Source organism: Schistocerca cancellata, chromosome 6 (assembly GCF_023864275.1).
Source record: "Schistocerca cancellata isolate TAMUIC-IGC-003103 chromosome 6, iqSchCanc2.1, whole genome shotgun sequence".
In the NCBI taxonomy this organism is placed as follows: Eukaryota; Metazoa; Arthropoda; class Insecta; order Orthoptera; family Acrididae; genus Schistocerca; species Schistocerca cancellata.
In genome coordinates, this window is record NC_064631.1 from 493,467,781 (window position 1) to 493,486,076 (window position 18,296).

Sequence of the window (18,296 nt, forward strand, 5' to 3'; positions counted from 1 at the left end):
GCTAACTGTCCAAGCAACAGAGTGGTAGATAGCCGTCACACGACTCAGAAATTAAACACACAATTCTAAATGTGAGCCTGAAGAAGTAAAATTAGCGCAGAAGTATTATTGCTTTGGAGAAATCCAACACTATATGACGAGTGACTACGTATTGCCAAAAAAAGCAATGCACAAACGAGGCAGGCTCGTTATAGGTAGTCACCATACTACAATTTGGCTCTGTATGGAATTTCGCCCAACTTTACCTACCACTATATAAAATCTACGTATTACCAAAAACTGTGTCCCCACAAACAGTTATTGAACTTAAAGTCGTATGCTACATTCCGACTAAACAGAACCTAATATGAACTGAACTGATCTGAATGCAGCTTCTCTTTGTATTAAACCCACAACTAAAGTAAGAAAATTATCTGGCCCTAATCAGAATTTTCACTTACATAGCCTCTTCACATATTTGTTGCAGATTTCTCGAAATCACAGCGGTAAACTGCGCTGCAGCTAAGCTGGTTTTCTAAGTGCATATTTAAACTGTTCCATGTGGTAATGCCTAATGACAAATAGTGCGGTGGGAAGAGTAACTATTCCTGTGAAATGATATTCCAAGACCACGATTTTAGAATGAAGTATATATATATATATATAGATTCAAAAAGCTACTCGTAATCTTCTCGAATAACATTGGTCTGAGTAATTCTACGCTTAATAAAGTGAACAAGGATTTCAATTAAGAATGCATAACACTGCGCAGAGTCGAAGGCTGTGTTTAATGTAATTTAATATATGCTTTGATGGCTTTTAATAAAGTGACATCAAAGCAAAAGACAAATAACTATAGTAAGATTATGATTACAGTTCTGTTAGATAGTTATGCACTCTGACTGTCAATGTTTAATAACGCAACATTACTATTAACCCGTAGGTGACCAGCAATCAGCAGACTAACTCAGTACTCAGGGCGGTTACAGAATTATAAATAATTAATGGTCTCTCTCTTAATTTATCACAGATAGTCCTGAGTATATATCGGAATTATAGTTAAAACTCATGTGCTTATTGCAGCAGATAATATATCGTGGGTCATTTTAATGTGAAGTAATAAAACCCGTAACTTCAGATCGTAGTTTCGTTTCAAATACCAATGTCAGATAACAAGAATACATTTGCAGTTGAAATATTATACTAGAACCAGAGTCCTGCGATCTACCTGGGATGTTATCTCACAACCTTGAGAAAATCTGAAAGTGGAACATATTAAATTATTTGTAGAGGCCGCATAGCTCTTCGAATCTGAAAGCAAGTTTAGTGTGATAACGGGTGGCAGGTCTCGAAGATGAGCTGACAGATAATTAGTAATTATTTTCTAGTATGGCGCCTAACAACGGTCAATGTTCCTTTAAGGCCACATATACTCAGGACAAGCAAGGTTTAGGTTTACAAATAATTATCTACCATACACAAGTCTAAAGTCATGAACAAATATATTTTAGTTTCGTTTACAACTTACATAGACTGTTACAGCAAGATGAACCGCCGACAATCGTTCTTTCCTCTTCGAGTCCAAGAACAGAACGAGAAAAAAGGATAGAAAGTACAGACACAAGATCTCGAATGTCCTTGGAATACATTAGAACATAACACATTCGTTGATTCTTTATCATACATGGTTAGCTATTGATATGACAATTATCAAATGATGTCGTTTATGATCTTCATATTCATGACCACCTCAGGAATTACAGTACATGTGCCATGACAAGACCAAATGTTATTTAACAATAACGCAACTTACTTTCTCTCTCTCTGACATGCACATCGATAACATACAAAACAGCAAAATGACATGCCTACCTTACGAAGTTTTCAAGATAGTCCAGCAGGAAACTGGCTCTCTGGGACGAGCAGTGAAGAGATGGAGAACCAAAGAGCAACTTTTCTATTGGATGGCACTGATAGATAGCCAATCAATGATAAAATTAGTGGACAAAATTTCTGCAACCTGTAAACACAAGAGCAGAAAATGTGCATGAAATTCACCAGGCTGATACGATCTCAGTCAATTATATGCAGTACCACTTCCAATTCGAATGTGTTCATCATTTCATCTGATTCTCATTTTCATTAGGATTCGACTACCTTTCATTTTTTATGCTATTGTATTTGTAAGCTGTACCCCCTAGAAACTCGGCTGTACCGCAGTACGACCAGAATATCGGCGACGGTCCCTGCACAACTCGACTGCTGAAAATAAACACTGGAACGGCGGAAGTCTCTGCGTAACCTGCCGTAAATACATAAAAGTATTTACCGGCAGACTTACAGAAAGCTCCACATAACACTGAGATGTCAGAGTCAGCGTAGGGGACCACATCCCGCAACTATTTGACTACACTCTTCAGTGGCCCCTGGTAACCGATCGTGTGAGCTGTGCGTGAAACCATCCGCCTGTTTGATCCAGAAGAGCTCCAGTCCTGGGTATCAGATATCTCAACGACTTGTCAAGCCGTCAGTGGATGTAGCCACGCCAACTTGAGTCTCGTAGACTATGCCTATAACAAAAACCTCGTGAGGCTTCGCCCTCGCCTAGTTCGGTCGCCCTAGTGCGTTCGCCACTTGCGGGTGACACAACCTCTTTGGATTCAGGTTTCCCGTACGCTCCACTAGCTGATACATCGTCGCCTTGTGGAGCCTCCGCTCGCTACCGACAACATAGCAACCCGACGCTGCCCGCTGTACCTGTGATACAGTGGTATTCTTTTCAATTAAGAATCAAAACGTCATTGGTCCTGTATTCGAACCCAGCCATCACTTTACAATAAAAGTCATCATAAATGGCGGAATAAGCACTCCTCTGTAAGAAGTCAGCCTCATCTGCCAACGTTCTCATCAAAGACTTCTAAGGGTGAGCACAATATCAAGGTAATCTCTCGCCCTTGGGGTGAGAAACAGATCCGAAAAGGTGAAGGACTCAGCAATGACCAACGGCATGACGACGCAGAAGACATGCAAACCACTGCATGTAAGGCACACGGTTTGTATATAGCCTCTATTTGCAAGAGAGCCATGTTGATCTCTACACTAGAAAAAGTGTTCGGATTTGCCCTCCATTGAGGTCTCTGAGAGAGGCATGTCGATGCGGAGATAACCAAGAGAGAAAAATGGAGCGTGGAATGTCAGATTCTCGAACGTGATAGCGAAGCAAGACTTAATGAAAATGGGAACATACACATTTGGAAAGCCTCAGTCTAGACATAGCAAGGAGCAGTGAAGTAAAGTAGAATGAAGAAAAAGTTTTATCAGATGAATACAGAGTACTATCTGCAGCAACAGAAATTGGTGCAATGGGAAGATGATATGTTACGAATAGGAAAGGGGGGCAGAGAGTAAGTTTCTGCCAACATTTCCGTGATACTGTTGTTCTTACAAGAACCGTCAGCAAACCAATGCCAACAACAATAGTACAGGTATACATGCCGAAGTCACAACCGTGATATGAAGAATTTAAAAAGTATGTGAGGATACAAAATTGTTAAGGCTTTCGTGGCCACTTGTTGACAAACTTCCTATTTATTCTGTCTCGGGTTCTTCGGCCGACGTTCATCTAATGATTTTGTGACGTTTCGCCAGCACTAATGTCAAAGCTTCACCCTCCTTTGCCGGTGGTGAACTGGAGCCGAGCTAGCGGCCGCAGACTATATGTACCTGGCGCGCCAACGTCCGAAGGCTTCTCCGCGGTCATTTCCGGTGCGGTTCTCCTCTTGCTACCTGCGACGGTCGTTCGCTGCGGTACGAGAAGAAACGATCCGTTTACCTTAAGGCTTTCCTCTTTCCTGTTGAAACAGTTCGCGTGTTTTTGTATTTCTACAGCTTCTCTGAACAAGCGCGTGTGATAGTGCTTCTATACAGCCAGAACTTCCGTGTCGGCGAATTTTATTACGTGGTCGGTCTCACGTAGTGCGTGCTCAGCCACGGACGATTTCTCCACCTGCCCCAACTTGCAATGTCGCTTATGTTCCTTGATCCTGGTGCTGACTGATCGTAGAGTCATTCCGATGTAATCTTTTCCGCGGTATATTTCCGACATTGCAAGTAGTTTCGTTTTCTCCTTTGCCGATCTAAGACACACTTTGATCTTATTGTCGGTTTGAAAATCGTCTTTACGCCATGTTTGCGCAATATACGACCGATTCTGTCCGTTACTCTGGGAATGTATGGCAGAAAGGCCGTACCCGACATTTCTTTTTCTGATTCCTTACTTCGCCGAGTGTATGGCTCTGTTACACTTCTAATATAATTTGTGGAGTACTCATAGCTCCGGTTTCCAGGTGTTGCATTTCTAGTTTGAAGTGTTGCGGCTCACATATTCGTCCTGCTCTCGTTACGAGCGTACTAATCATGTCTCTTTTCTGGCTCCGATGGTGGTTTGACAGTTTGTTCAGGTATCGGTACGTGTGTGTCGGTTTTCGATACACGCTGTGTCCCAGGTTTTGGCCGTCTCTTGTGACCAGCACATCTAGAAATGGCAGTTTCTTGTGCTTTTCTACTTCCATGGTGAATGTTATGTTGGCGTGGAGGCTGTTTAAGTGTCTTAGGAAGTCACCGAGCGGTTCTTCACCATGGCTCCACACCATGAAAGTATCATCGACGTACCTGTACCACACCTTAGGTTTGCAAGTCGCCGAGTCCAGTGCCTGTGCTTTGAATCGTTCCATGAAGAAGTTGGCCACCACTGGACTGAGTGGACTACCCATGGCGACGCCTTCCAGCTGTTCGCAGAAATCACCATTCCACGTGAAATAGCTCGTGGTGAGATATGCATTTAAGAGCTTTTTGATATCTTGCGGGAAAATGGAACCGATGTGCTCCAGAGCGTCACTGAGTGGCACTTTCGTAAATAACGAAACAACATCAAAGCTGACCAGGATGTCGTTTGGTGCAAGTTTCAGTTTCTTCAGCTTCTCAGTGATATGTCCTGAGTCCTTAATGTATGTGTCGGTCTTCCCCACGTGAGGCTGGAGCAGAGAGGCCAAGTGTTTTGCCAGTTTATACATCGTTGGTCAAGGCGTCACAGATAGCAAGAGGAGAACCGCACCGGGAATGACCGCGGAGAAGCCCTCGGACGTTGGCGCGCCAGGTTCATATAGTCTGCGGCCGCGAGCTCGGCTCCAGTTCACCACCGGCAATGGGGGGTGAAGTTTTGACAATGCCAGCCTCTCGTGCTGGCGAAACGTCAGCAAAATCATTAGATGAACGTCGGCCGAAGAACCCGAGACAGAAGCCAAGAGGCAGTTTGTCTATCTGAGGATAATTAACGGACAAATCAATATGTAATAACCATTGGCGATTCAAACGCGATATCAGTGTTAAAAAAAGTAGAGATAATTACGGGTGATTTTGACTTTGGTAATAATATCGACAGAGGGCAGGAACAGCATGAGTTCTAAAATTAATTTTAGATACTAATACCGAATACACAGTTTAAAAATCGTGAGACAACTAGTGATTCATAGAGAATGCCAAGAGATGTAGGTAGATTATAGTTGTATAAATAAAGAAAACTGGAACCAGTCATATTTTTAAAATAGTTATTTATTCCATGGTCCTGGTTTCGAAGCATTTCAGGCTAACCTTCAGTTTGTGCACAGGTTATGTAAAAATTTGAAATAGATTTGTAACATCCCGTACAGTGTCTGAATACGATCTGGAAAAGCCTCTTAGTACATTTTAATTTGTAGTACCTATGTAACGTCCTGTACACCAGTTGAAGATGAGCCTGAAATGTTCGAAAACTGGTTCATGGAATAAGTAACTATTTCAGAACAGTGATAGGTTGCCGTTTTCTGTATTTGTATTGCATAAACAGTCACGGCTCCTTAAACATCCGTAGTAGGTAAGCTTAAAAGATTACAGCTCGCTTAAATCGTGGTTATAAACATAGCAACGAGCACATATTGACTCCGTCAATGTCCAAAGAAAAGTTATACCTAAAGTATAGTTACGCTGATGAGATGAGTTGGAAGATTTCTGAGTTTATAGGTAATACGATAATACATGCCACATTAAGCAGTTCAGTTCGAATTGAATGAAAATACCTGAAAGGCAGGTACATAAGCAGGACGGAGTAAAAATGTAGAAAGAAGGTAGCTGCAGTGAAACAGTGAGTAAGAGAAGATATATTTCATTCGATCGCCGAAAGAAGGAAGTAAAATATTGCTCAGCTAAATTTTTTAAAACGGTGGTACAAATCACATTGGAATGAAGTAAATAAGAAGTGCAGGAAAACAAGGCGAAGTGACTGATGGATAAATGAGGTGAAATGTAAAAAGAAATAATGTTTCGAAAGGCTGCTTCAGCACATGGAAAATCAAAACAGCCTTTCGGTGAACTTAAACGCAAGGGTGTCAACTGTAAGACAGTAATAGGAATTCAACGGTCAAGCGCTGTGGAGAAACTAGATGGGTAGAAAGAGTACACTAAAGGACACTATATGTGGGAAGATTGCCCTGTCACGTGACCGAGGAAGAAGTGGGATTCAGTATGGAACATGTAGGGGATCCACTGGTATAGCCCGAGTTTAATACATTTTTTTAAGGCTTGCGATCAAAAAAGCAGAAGGGACTGACAAAATTCCTTCGCAATGTCTCAAAGCAGTGCGAGATTTCACTACCAATCCATTTTTCATGTTTATGTGTGAAATATGTGAATCTGGGGGCAAACCCTCTGATTTTCCGGGAGGACGTCGTCTACGCAGTAACGAAGACAACAAGGTCAGATATGTGGGATAACTGTTGCTCAGTCAGCTTATCGGCTGATGCATCCATGTCGCTAAAAAGAATAATGTTCAGATAACGGAAAGGAAACCGATGATCTGTTAGATAACAATCAGTTGGCTTTAGGAAAGGGGAAAAAAATCAAGACACGATCACGGGATTTGTCGACCTGGAAAATATCGTTCGAGAATGTAAAATGGTGCAAGATGTTGGAAATTGTGGTAGACATAAAAGTAGTCTGTAGGAGAAAACGGAAAATATACAATACGTACAAGAACCACGGGAAAACAATGACAATAGAATACTAAGAGCGAACACACTTTTTAATCCGAAAAGGTGGATTATGTGGATGGAGTCTTCCGCCCCTGCTACTCAGTCTATACATAGTAGAAGCAGTGATGGAAATTATACAAAAATACATGAGTGAGGTTAAAACTCAGGGTGAGAGGTTATCAATGATAGGAGTCACTGATGACATTGGTGTCATCAGAGAAAGTGAAGAAGGATTACGTGGCTTGTTGAATGAATGAACAGTCTAAGTACGGAATACGGACTGAGAGTGAATTGAATAAAGAGGAAATAGGCGAGAAGTAGCAAAATTGAGATTAGCTACAAACGCATAACAAAAATTTGAGCGCCTCGACTTAGAGGAATTTAATGAATTCTGCTAGCATAGGAAGCATAATATCACATTACCTACGTAGGAAAGGAGGACATAGAAAGCAGTTTAGCATAGACAAAAGAGGCATTCCCCGCCAAGATAAGTCTGGTGGTTTCGAAAATGGGCCTTAATGTCAGCAAGATGTTTCTATGAATATAAGTTTGGAGCACAGAGTCGTACGGTAGTGTATCACAAACGGTGTGAAGAGAATGGAGAGGTTTGTGCAGGCGTGCTACAAAATTACAAAATGATGTTGAAAATTAGGTGGAGTACTGAGATAAGAAACTCAGAGGTTGTTTGTCAATCGGGGAAAAAGGCAATATGTGGAAGATGCTGAAAAAATAAAGGACGGGACGATAGTATGTGTGATCAAAGAAGCTACCCCACTTCATCGATCGCCAAATGCCAATTTGTCGCCATCGACAGACGACTGGAGAAATTAAATTGCTCTTCAGAGAGCCTGTAACGTCCTACAAACCCTGTGATTGTGTCGTGTACGCCGCGATAAAGTGCCTTGAGATCAAAGGCCTTTAATTTAATTTCCTTTCTTAATGAAAATTACTTCTAAAATTACTACCGCTGTTCACCTCATAGTTCATCAGGTCTATTGCAGTCTTATAGTAGCGCTTCTGGCTGACGAGTTTGAAGCGTGGCACCGTAAAAAATTATTTAATTGACTACACCTTAGTGCAGTTTTAATTTACCGTATTTTTGGCACCCATCGAAGAGCATGATTCTTGACCAAAAGCATTTAACAAGGAAAAAATCTTTCTAGTTAGGTTTCTACATTTTTATCCTACATTTATTGTCGTGATCCGATTGTAAGTGATTATCAGGCAATGAGTTACCTTTCGAGTTTAATTTACGGCATTTTCTTTAAGTTAATAATATAACAGCCTGTCTGCAACATGACACAGATTGGCAGGTGGACAACAGTAAAGTCTTTGGTCAGATCAGGATAAAAGGTATCTGCACTGAGAATGTATGAATAAGAGTGATATAAAAACACTTAAGTTGCTTGAAAGCTGATAAAAACAAGGCTGATTAAATAACTGAGTTTTCCGTACAGCTCATTAAGGAATAAAGGACGTCATCCATGTACGGTATACGTTCTTTGAAAGTACCAAAACACAGTAGTAGCTTAACTCGATCGTTGAGAGCCTCGTCTTTCTTCATGTATTGCAAGTTAAACACACCTACCGCTAGCGTTACAGGAGACGTCAAGCAAACCATAAGTGCATCTGCTTACGAGTAAGTTGAATGTCATCTACATTGGTGATACAAAACATTATGAGCTGCTGCTCAATAAAGTTTTGTCCGGGTTTTGACCGAGATACAGCAACAGTTGTGCATGACATCGAATCGACAAGTCCACTGTAAGTTTTCCGGAGGCATGTGACCCCACAATCACAGCACACGTCACCCCAAATCTCATAAAGTACGGGCCGGTGGTTTGTGGGTGTGCAGTTGATACTTGTCGGCATCCCATATGTGTTTCATTGTGCTCAGTTCAGGCGAACTAGGTGATTGAAGCATCAACGTAAATAACCATCGTGTTACTCGAGCAACGGTAATATGATTCACGTCTTCTTACACAAGTAGGTACCTACTGGAAGAGGTCATCAAGGGATGAAGGTGATTCGGAATATTGTTCACCTAGTATACGGCTGTCTTCATGCCTCTGAATACTGTAGTAGGTCCTGTAAAAGACCAAATGAATGGCACTATCACTTAGTACTGCCCACAATGCGTGCAAGATTCAGTTGCCTTTCACCACAGCAAATCCAGAAACGACCAATGACGTGATGTAAGAAGAAACGTGGTTTACGCGTCCTGGTGATACGTTTCCATTGACTTTGTAATTCCGTGTCCATTGAAATGGCAACAGACTATGTCATTAGATCAGTATGAAGAACCACAAGGGTCGTTGCCGCGGAGTCCCTTGTTTAACACCGAGCGAGGTGCATACTGGACTCGCATTCGGGAGGACATAGGTTCAATCGTGCCTCCGGCCATCACGTTTTAGGTTTTCCATGATTTCCCTAAATCGCTCCAGGTAAATTCCGGGATGGTTCCTTTGAAAGGGCACGGCCGACTTCCTTCCCCGACCTATCCTAACCCGATGAGACCGATGACCTCGACGTATGGTCTCTTCCCCCAAAACAACCCAACCCAACTCTTGTTCAACAACGTGCAGTGTACGGTGTGCTTCTGCATCAGCATTTTAGTCTATCGACAGGTATGGCACAGATCTCCACCTGACAGAGCGGTCAAGCCTCCGAGACACACGTTTTGTAATGAGATGTGGACGTTTAACACCTTGTCACCGACCCGCAGCTGTACAGCTATTGAACAGATATCCATGCTACCTGCTCAAGACAGTAGCAAGCAAGCAGCCAACCAGGTTCGCCATTTCCGAGATGATAGCTTCCAAGCGCCGGTCTATAATAATCTTCACTACGTCAGTAGAATTCCTCATTTGCGGCCAGTGTCGCCACTAAAATGTTTCACCTTCCGTGCCTGATACGTTTGTATAGTGTTCTTGCAGCGTCACATGTTAATCAGTATCACTACTTAATATAACATTAAGTAGTGATGCTACCATTTTCCTGTTCTTACCCCAAAGCGCATCGTATTGGTGGCAGTATTGCAGGAATGGTCGTTGGGGGCGGAGGGGGAGTTGGAAGGAATGACTTTTTTGAGTCGCAAGCAGTGTTGTTCCTTGTTAATATAATTACTGTAAATTTCATGGCCACGGTGCCTCAATTCGTGCCACTTTATACTTTAATGTCAAATGGATATCATATACAGGGTGTTGCAAAAAGGTACGACCAAACTTTCAGGAAACATTCCTCACACACAAATAAAACGCTTGATTTCCAAATTAGAGCTCATTTTAGTTTCGTCAGTATGTACTGTACTTCCTCGATTCACCGCCAGATGGCCCATTTGAAGGAAGGTAATGTTGACTTCGGTGCTTGTGTTGACACGCGACTCATTGCTCTACAGTACTAACATCAAGCACACCAGTACGTAGCATCAACAGGTTAGTGTTCATCACGAACGTGGTTTTGCAGTCAGTGCAATGTTTACAAATGCGGAGTTGGCAGATGCCCATTTGATGTATGGCTTAGCACGGGACATTAGCCGTGGCGCGGTACGTTTGTATCGAGACAGATTTCCAGAACGAAGGTGTCCCGACAGGAAGGCGTCCGAAGCAATTGACCGGCGTCTTAGAGAGCACGGAACATTCCAGCCTATGATTCGTGACTGGGGGAGACCTAGAACGACGAGGACACCTGCAATGGACAGGGCAATTCTTCGTGCAAATGACGATAACCCTAATGTCAGCGTCAGAGAAGTTGCTGCTGTACAAGGTAATGTTGACCACGTCACTGTATGGAGAGTGCTACGGGAGAACCAGTTGTTTCGGAACCATGCACAGGGTGTGCAGACACTATTAGCAGCTGATTGGCCTCCACGGGGACACTTCTGCGAATGGTTCATCCAACAATGTGCCAATCCTCATTTCAGTGCAAATGTTCTCTTTACGGATGAGGCTTCATTCCAGCGTGATCAAATTGTAAATTTTCATAATTAACATGTGTGGGCTGACGAGAATCCCCACGTATTTGTGCAATCACGACATCAACACAGATTTTCTGTGAACGTTTGGGCAGGCATTGTCGGTGATATCTTGATTGGGCACCATGTTCTTCCACCTACGCTCAATGGAGCACGCTATCATGATTTCATACGGGATACTCTACCTGTGCTGCTAGAATATGTGCCTTTACAAATACGACACAACATGTGGTTCATGCACGATGGAGCTCCTACACATTTCAGTCGAAGTGTTTGTACGCTTCACAACAACAGATTCGGTGACCGATGAATTGGTAGAGGCGGACCAATTCCATGGCCTCTACGCTCTCCTGACCTCAACCCTCTTGACTTTCATTTTTTGGGGCATTTGAAAGCTCTTGTCTACGCAACCCCGGTACCAGATGTAGAGACTCTTCGTGCTCGTACTGTGGACGGCTGTGATACATTACGCCATTCTCCAGGGCTGCATCAGCGCATCAGGGATTCCATGCGACGGAGAGTGGATGCATGTATCCTCGCTAACGGAGGACATTTTGAACATTTCCTGTAACAAAGTGTTCTAAGTCACGCTGGTACGTTCTGTTGGTGTGAGTTTCCATTCCATAATTAATGTGATTGGAAGAGAAGTAATAAAATGAGCCCTAACATGGAAAGTAAGCGTTTTCGGACACATGTCCACATAACATCTTTTCTTTATTTGTGTGTGAGGAATGTTTCCTGAAAGTTTGGCCGTACCTTTTTGTAACACCCTGTATAGAGCTAAAAGACTATCCTCAACGGTGGAAGGAAGGTGAGGCGAACTTTCCCTAAGCCGTTTAAAGTTCGTCATATAAGTTTTAACTATTGGGCACTTCCTTCTCTGAAGTCGTGAGCGTTCTTCGCAGTGTGTATGTGGAGTTAACATAAACTGATACCGCTCGTCACGTGATTTACATGGCACCCAACGTTAGCGGGAAACTTCAGTTAGTTTCTCGTTAGGAATGGGATGATGTTCCAAATGGTATTTCATGGAGACATTTGTCAAATCGGTCTGAAAGTAGTCTACCTTTCTTTTAGTTCGACAAGGACGGAGAAAAAAAATGGTTCAAATGGCTCTGAGCACTATGGGACTTAACATCTATGGTCATCAGCCCCCTAGAACTTAGAACTACTTAAACCTAACTAACCTAAGGACTTCACACAACACCCAGTCATCACGAGGCAGAGAACATCCCTAACCACGCCGGGAATCTAACCCGGGAACCAGGGCGTGGGAAGCGAGAACGCTACTGCACGACCACGAGCTGCGGACGGACGGAGAAAGATCGTGAAAATAGCCAGTACTAAAGACGGCCCGAGTCGTGCAATTGCATGGCGATTGCCAAAGGATACCGCTGGTCCGCACAGTTGACGGAGAATGTCCGGTCTGGAAGATGTGGAGGAAAAGTGTTTACCAATATCCCGAAGTCATTATCAACAGCATTAGAGACAAATCAGGTGCAAACTCGAATACTAGTACACGATATTTTTTTAGGTTTAAGTTTCGATAAGCCTAATGCCAAGGAATCGACTATACATTGGGATTAAAGACCGCTAGCTTGAATGTCCTCAAGCACTTGATTCATCAGAGTACACTGGCCGCGTCTTCCTTTTCCGTCTGTATCCGTTTCCTGCACCACCCGCGCTGCATTTTCTGACCTATACCTGTACTCTGTTCGTAAACCTTAGGTCTTGGCCATTACTGTAAGCCTTACCTCTTGGTCATTACTGCGCGCCTCGGTGATCCCCAAGTGATGGCAGTGAGACTGCCTTGTTGTGCAGCCCCGCTATTACACTGCTACTCGATGACTTTCAATGGCCCCGAATCGTAACGGCAATATCCAGCTATCTCTACACGCTCAATTACTGTGCCCCTCTAAACCGCTTCTCCTCGTCGGATGCACTTCAGTACATCTGCACGTCCCTGTAGATATGAGCACGATTTTGGTGTTATCGTCCCTAAGCAACTCCATCGGCATGCAGCAGCAGCATAATGGTACATTACCTGAGAAGAAACGCTATTTCGAGCAATATCAGGAGTGGTGATAAAATCACTAACAATAATACAAATGAATGCTATACTAAAACTTTTTGCATACATCATTCGTACCCTAGTCATGCGAGTTCGGCGAGCTGTTGGATAACTTTACTGTTTGGAGATATTTTGGAGGAAATTTCCAGTTCCGGCATTCGTCAAATGACCAAGGGAAACTTCACTTATGCCATAATATCGCTCATTGCTCCAGGTAATAATTACAATGTGTGTGTGTGTGTGTGTGTGTCTGTGTGTGTTTCTCTGTGTGTGTGTGGAAGTGAAACAATTTGTTTGCGACTGGATTTTTTGTCACTGCGCACTATTCAGTTACTTAACAAACCCATAATTCCCCGATAGTAGTTAATGACTTCAAATTGGATCTTCTTAACAGTAAGGCAGTTCCATTCTTTTTTTGAGATGGAGCATAACGTACGCCGTTGACACTCATCCTTAGGGAAACAGGAACTACCTGGCTATTTTTAGCCATTGAAAAATCACATTGAGTTGCAGCTATGTTTCGAAGACGTGCAAGAGTCTACGAACAGAACTCCGACACACGTCCCCAGAACACATTCTTCATTTATCTCCACAACTGACTTACTGTGAAAACAATGGAATTATTTGTAGTTGGAGCATCCAGGTGTAATCTGTGTTGCTTTGACCTTAAGGTCACTGGGGATGTGTAACCACGGAAGCCACTCGAGGAACTTTATTCATTGTAATGTAAATTTCAGATACTACAATACACCACAACTTTGACCGATTAATATGGCACTTTGAAAGACATCATCGCCACCATCTAGTATTAAAATTATGTATTTTTAAAATCCACTGATGCAATAGTGGCCATCAACAAGTGAAACGCAGCTAAGGGTTTGCGCTTGAGCATATGTCAAAATATCAGACGTCGCATAATTCACTTCCTTTTTGGAGTGAGCCATATGATGCCAGAATATATAAAATTGTTGCAGTTTGAAACTTTTAGGATGTGGCAAAGAACAAATTGCTTGCTGTGCTCAGTTCAAAATTACTGAAGACCGTAATAATAGAGTATTATGAAAATAAATTAATTTTTCAGAGTCTGTCATGTCCTAACACATGATAGAGCGAAGACAGGTGTTACGAGTACGTCTGCAATTTCAGAGCGGTTAGGATCAAATGTAGAAAGACAAATTTCCAATTAAGGTACTATGTTTGAATGATCAGCAACAAAAACAGTCACAAGTCACGTACGAGAGGTGCAGATTTTGAGAGTCGATAGGATGCTCGCTGCATGTTTCTCATGGACCTCAAGGGCCTGAGTAACATTATTTAATAGCACTAAGACAAACTACTACACTGACAGCTAATTCTAAACGTTGGAAAAAGCAAAAGAGGCGTCGGCTCCCACAGCGGAAGTCCGTCTTTGAAGCAGCGGGGTGAGGCTAACAGAAGTGGCGAACACTAGCATTATTCATAATGAAATATTCACTCTGCGCTGATATGAAACTTCCTGGTAAATTAAAACTGTGTGCCGGACCGAGACTCGAACTCGCGACCTTTGCCTTTCGCGGGCAAGTGCTCTACCATCTTTTTTTTATTATTCCACAAAAACAATAACAAAAATGGGTAGCTTACAATGAAACGACATAAGTCATAAACTACATCCGTAGATTGAGAAATTATATTCAGTCTCTAGCAGTAGCACATATTTGGCATCTTCACTGTCATCTTTAACTGGTGGCAATTCAGAATGCACATTTTCTTCTTCTGCAGCCTTAGGTTCCTCATCATCATTTCCGAGACTCCGATTAATCATTCAGTAAATCCTTGAAGGGAGTTCCTTCCAGGGTAAATTACGTGGACAGAAGAGCAGTCCGGAACAGCGACTTCGCAAATTCCTTCACTGCCTTGGTATTTTTTGTCAGTTCCAGCCTTTTAAACGCATTCTTAAGGAGTTGAAGATCTTCCTTTATAACAGACACCAGATGTTTGTCGTCATATCCTTGTATCTGCTGTACTACTGAAATATTTTTCATTTGTTACTTGCGGGTGAGGTCTGGGTCGGTAACGTGACCCAACCCATCCCCTCTCCACGAGAAATCAACGTGTTCCTAACCTATAAGCATTCTGTTGAAGACAATTCGGAGCATGTTACCATATTTCCTATTGTGATTCTAATACTTAAGTGTTTTTTCGAATTCATTTTCCATACACATCTTATATTCAATATGTTCATCGCTCCTAACATTATTAAAAATCAAACTTGTATATCTGCCCATTAACCAAATCACTTATTTATTGCCTGTGGGTAGTAACTTCCTTGTGGTCCACGCACGACTCACGATCTGTCGTCACAGCCTTACATCCACCAGTACCTCGTCTCCTACCATCCGAACTTGACAGAAGCTCTCCTCACTGGCGGAGTAAGGCTGTATGGACGTATTCTGAGTCGCGGTTGGGTAGCAAAGGTGATAGAGCACTTGCCCGCGCTAGGCGAAGTTCCCAAGTTCGAGTTTCAGTTACGCACAAAGTTTTAATCTGCCAGGAAGTTTCATTGGCACTATTTTAAATACAAATTTTGAGAGCAGGACTCCTAGTGAGTAGAACGGCCTTTTCAGAGCTTACCGAGGCTGGCAACGAGCAACGCGTAGCTGGAGATCCAACAATCTGACTGAGAACTCGGTAGGAATACAAAAGCATTGGTTTTTAAGGGATCTCATCGGCGCACTACTTCTCTAGTCGGCCAACGAATCTACGGCCGATTAACAGGCATCGGCAGCGGGCCGGTGCGGCCGTGCGGTTAAAGGCGCTTCAGTCTGGAACCGCGTGACCGCTACGGTCGCAGGTTCGAATCCTGCCTTGGGGCATGGATGTGTGTGATGTCCTTGGTTAGTTAGGTTTAATTAGTTCTAAGTTGTAGGCGACTGATGACCTCAGAAGTTAAGTCGCATAGTGCTCAGAGCCATTTGAACCAGTTTTTGAACAGGCTTCGGCCGATCTGACGCACGGCTCTGCACCTCCCGGGAGCCTCTGGCCAACCACGTTTAGATTGCGCCCTTTCTGCAACTCGGTAGTAGCGATCTTTTTGTAGTTATCTTCAGCTGCAAGGTAAACAACAGTCCCCATCCTGTTACTGCTAACAACAACAGTATTTCACGTCGCTTGACCCTTACCATATGCCACTGGTGAACGGGGACCGCTGTAGTATTACTCTAACCTCTGTAATCCCACTGAAGTTAGGATTCTCAGGGACAAATATCAAGTTAGCTGACTCTGCTAAAACGTACCTTTTTGTGCCCATCTTCTACTTCACCATCCTACAGAAGCCTCTGAAAGGGCGAGTGGCGGTACCAGTTAATTCTCTGAAGCGAAATAAGCTGGGACAAACTCTCTCCAGCCCACAGGTCTGTACCGTTACTTTTAACCTATTGTAACCTAAACGCTACCACTTCTGCCTGCTCTCCCGCTGTGTCTCTGGTTTCTTACCTTCGAGTGCCCTTGCTGTCTTCACCAGCCTTAAGCTTAAAAGTATGTAAGTCATTACATTGTCGATATAAGACAAGTCGAAGGTAGCCATGACATACTTTGAAATGTGTTTCGTGTGAGCTCCACACGTTTCTTAACAGCACTCGCTTCTGATACTTGACATGGCAGATACTATATGTCATCGTTAAGTCTGAATCATCAACACAAAGTAATAAATATATTACGTTAGCTGGAGTACCAGAATTCGCTCAGGGAGTTGTAACGTAAAATTTCTGCGGAGGTGTTATCAGCGGTGGCAATCCAATTTATCCAATCACGCAACAAAATCCTGGTGTTTCTCTACTGTATTTTTAGGTGTTGCAAGATTGGTACATGTAACCCATTTTTCTGATTACGACGTGTTAGTGTTCGCTACACGCTTTCGTCGGGGCGTAGTGAAATGCTTCGTTTGTTAGGTTTTACTGTTTACTTGTCCTCGTCCGCGCTTCTCGTAGCGTGATATATTCATGGCTTGCTAAAGTTCGCAGTCTTTTTTCTAACAAGATTTTTGTCACAATTTTTGATTCTTCAGACCTTTCATTTCGTGGTTCTTCGGTTTCTCTGCATCTCACGGTGGCCATTCTACTTCGTTGGGAATTCAAATGTGAATCGCGCTCTTCATGTGTTTTGTTTCTTTTGGTTGTTCTTATTGTTTTCGCCATTTTTCTTCAGAACTGACAATATCTCCTCCTCTTTTACATTTGGGTGTAATTTGAAATATAAATTAGATGAACTTCTTACTAAAAAAAAACACTAAGTACACTGTACATACTTTCTACACTCTGTTATCGATTTATATTCAGTCACTGTGTCACTTTGACTACTCACACTTCACTGTTTGTTTTTATTCACTCACTGGAATTCTTTTTCAGTTCTTCCCTTCGTAACTGATAAGAAACTGACGTTCGAACTCAGGATGGTCTTGCTTCATATACCTCTACCAATGGGTAACCCCACCAGTGGCGAATTCCAGAACATACTAAAAAGGCTTCGAATGGTCCACAATGTTCTAGAACATTCCAAAACATTCTAGAGTGTTCTGGAGTTTCCATAATGTTCTGGGATGTTCCGGAATGTTCGCTAAAGTTCTGAAATTTCGCCGAATGTTCCACACCATTCCACAACATTCTGGGTCGTTGTGGAACATTCCATAACGTTCTTGAATATTATGGAATGCTTTCGAACACTTTCGAATGTTCTGGAATATTTTGGAATGTTCTAGAAATAGGTAGGGGGCGATACTTTCCAGCCCTTACATCATCAAATCCACGCCATTCAGCTGAGAACAGGAATCTTCTTAATAGACGGGGGTTAATAGGTACCACACCACCTGACTCCCTTGATCGTACCGAGATTCGTTTCTGAGTTATAGCGGCACCTAAAAAAATGGCTCCGAGTACTATAGGACTTAACATCTGAGGTCATCAGTCCCCTAGAACTCAAAACTACTTAAACCTAACTAACCTAAGGACATCACACACAACCATGCCCGAGGCTGGATTCGAACCTGCGACCGTAGCGGTCGCGCGGTTCCAGGCCGAAGCGTCACACATATTCGAGACTTAATTTTATAATATACATCGATTAATTTCTTGTTTGTTTTCTAGTTGGTATCTACTGTCCTGTCCCAGTAACATAGCACCGTAACATCCACTCGACACGCTGCAATGTAATGTCACAGTCCGTCACCGCTTTATTT

At 42.8% G+C, this 18,296-nt stretch overlaps 1 protein-coding gene across 1 annotated transcript in view; it reads left to right on the forward strand.

Moving 5' to 3' along the window:
• The window catches only part of LOC126088400 (uncharacterized), a 422,478-nt gene that overhangs the window by 212,974 nt on the left and 191,208 nt on the right, over positions 1-18,296 (forward strand). The window lies entirely within an intron of this gene.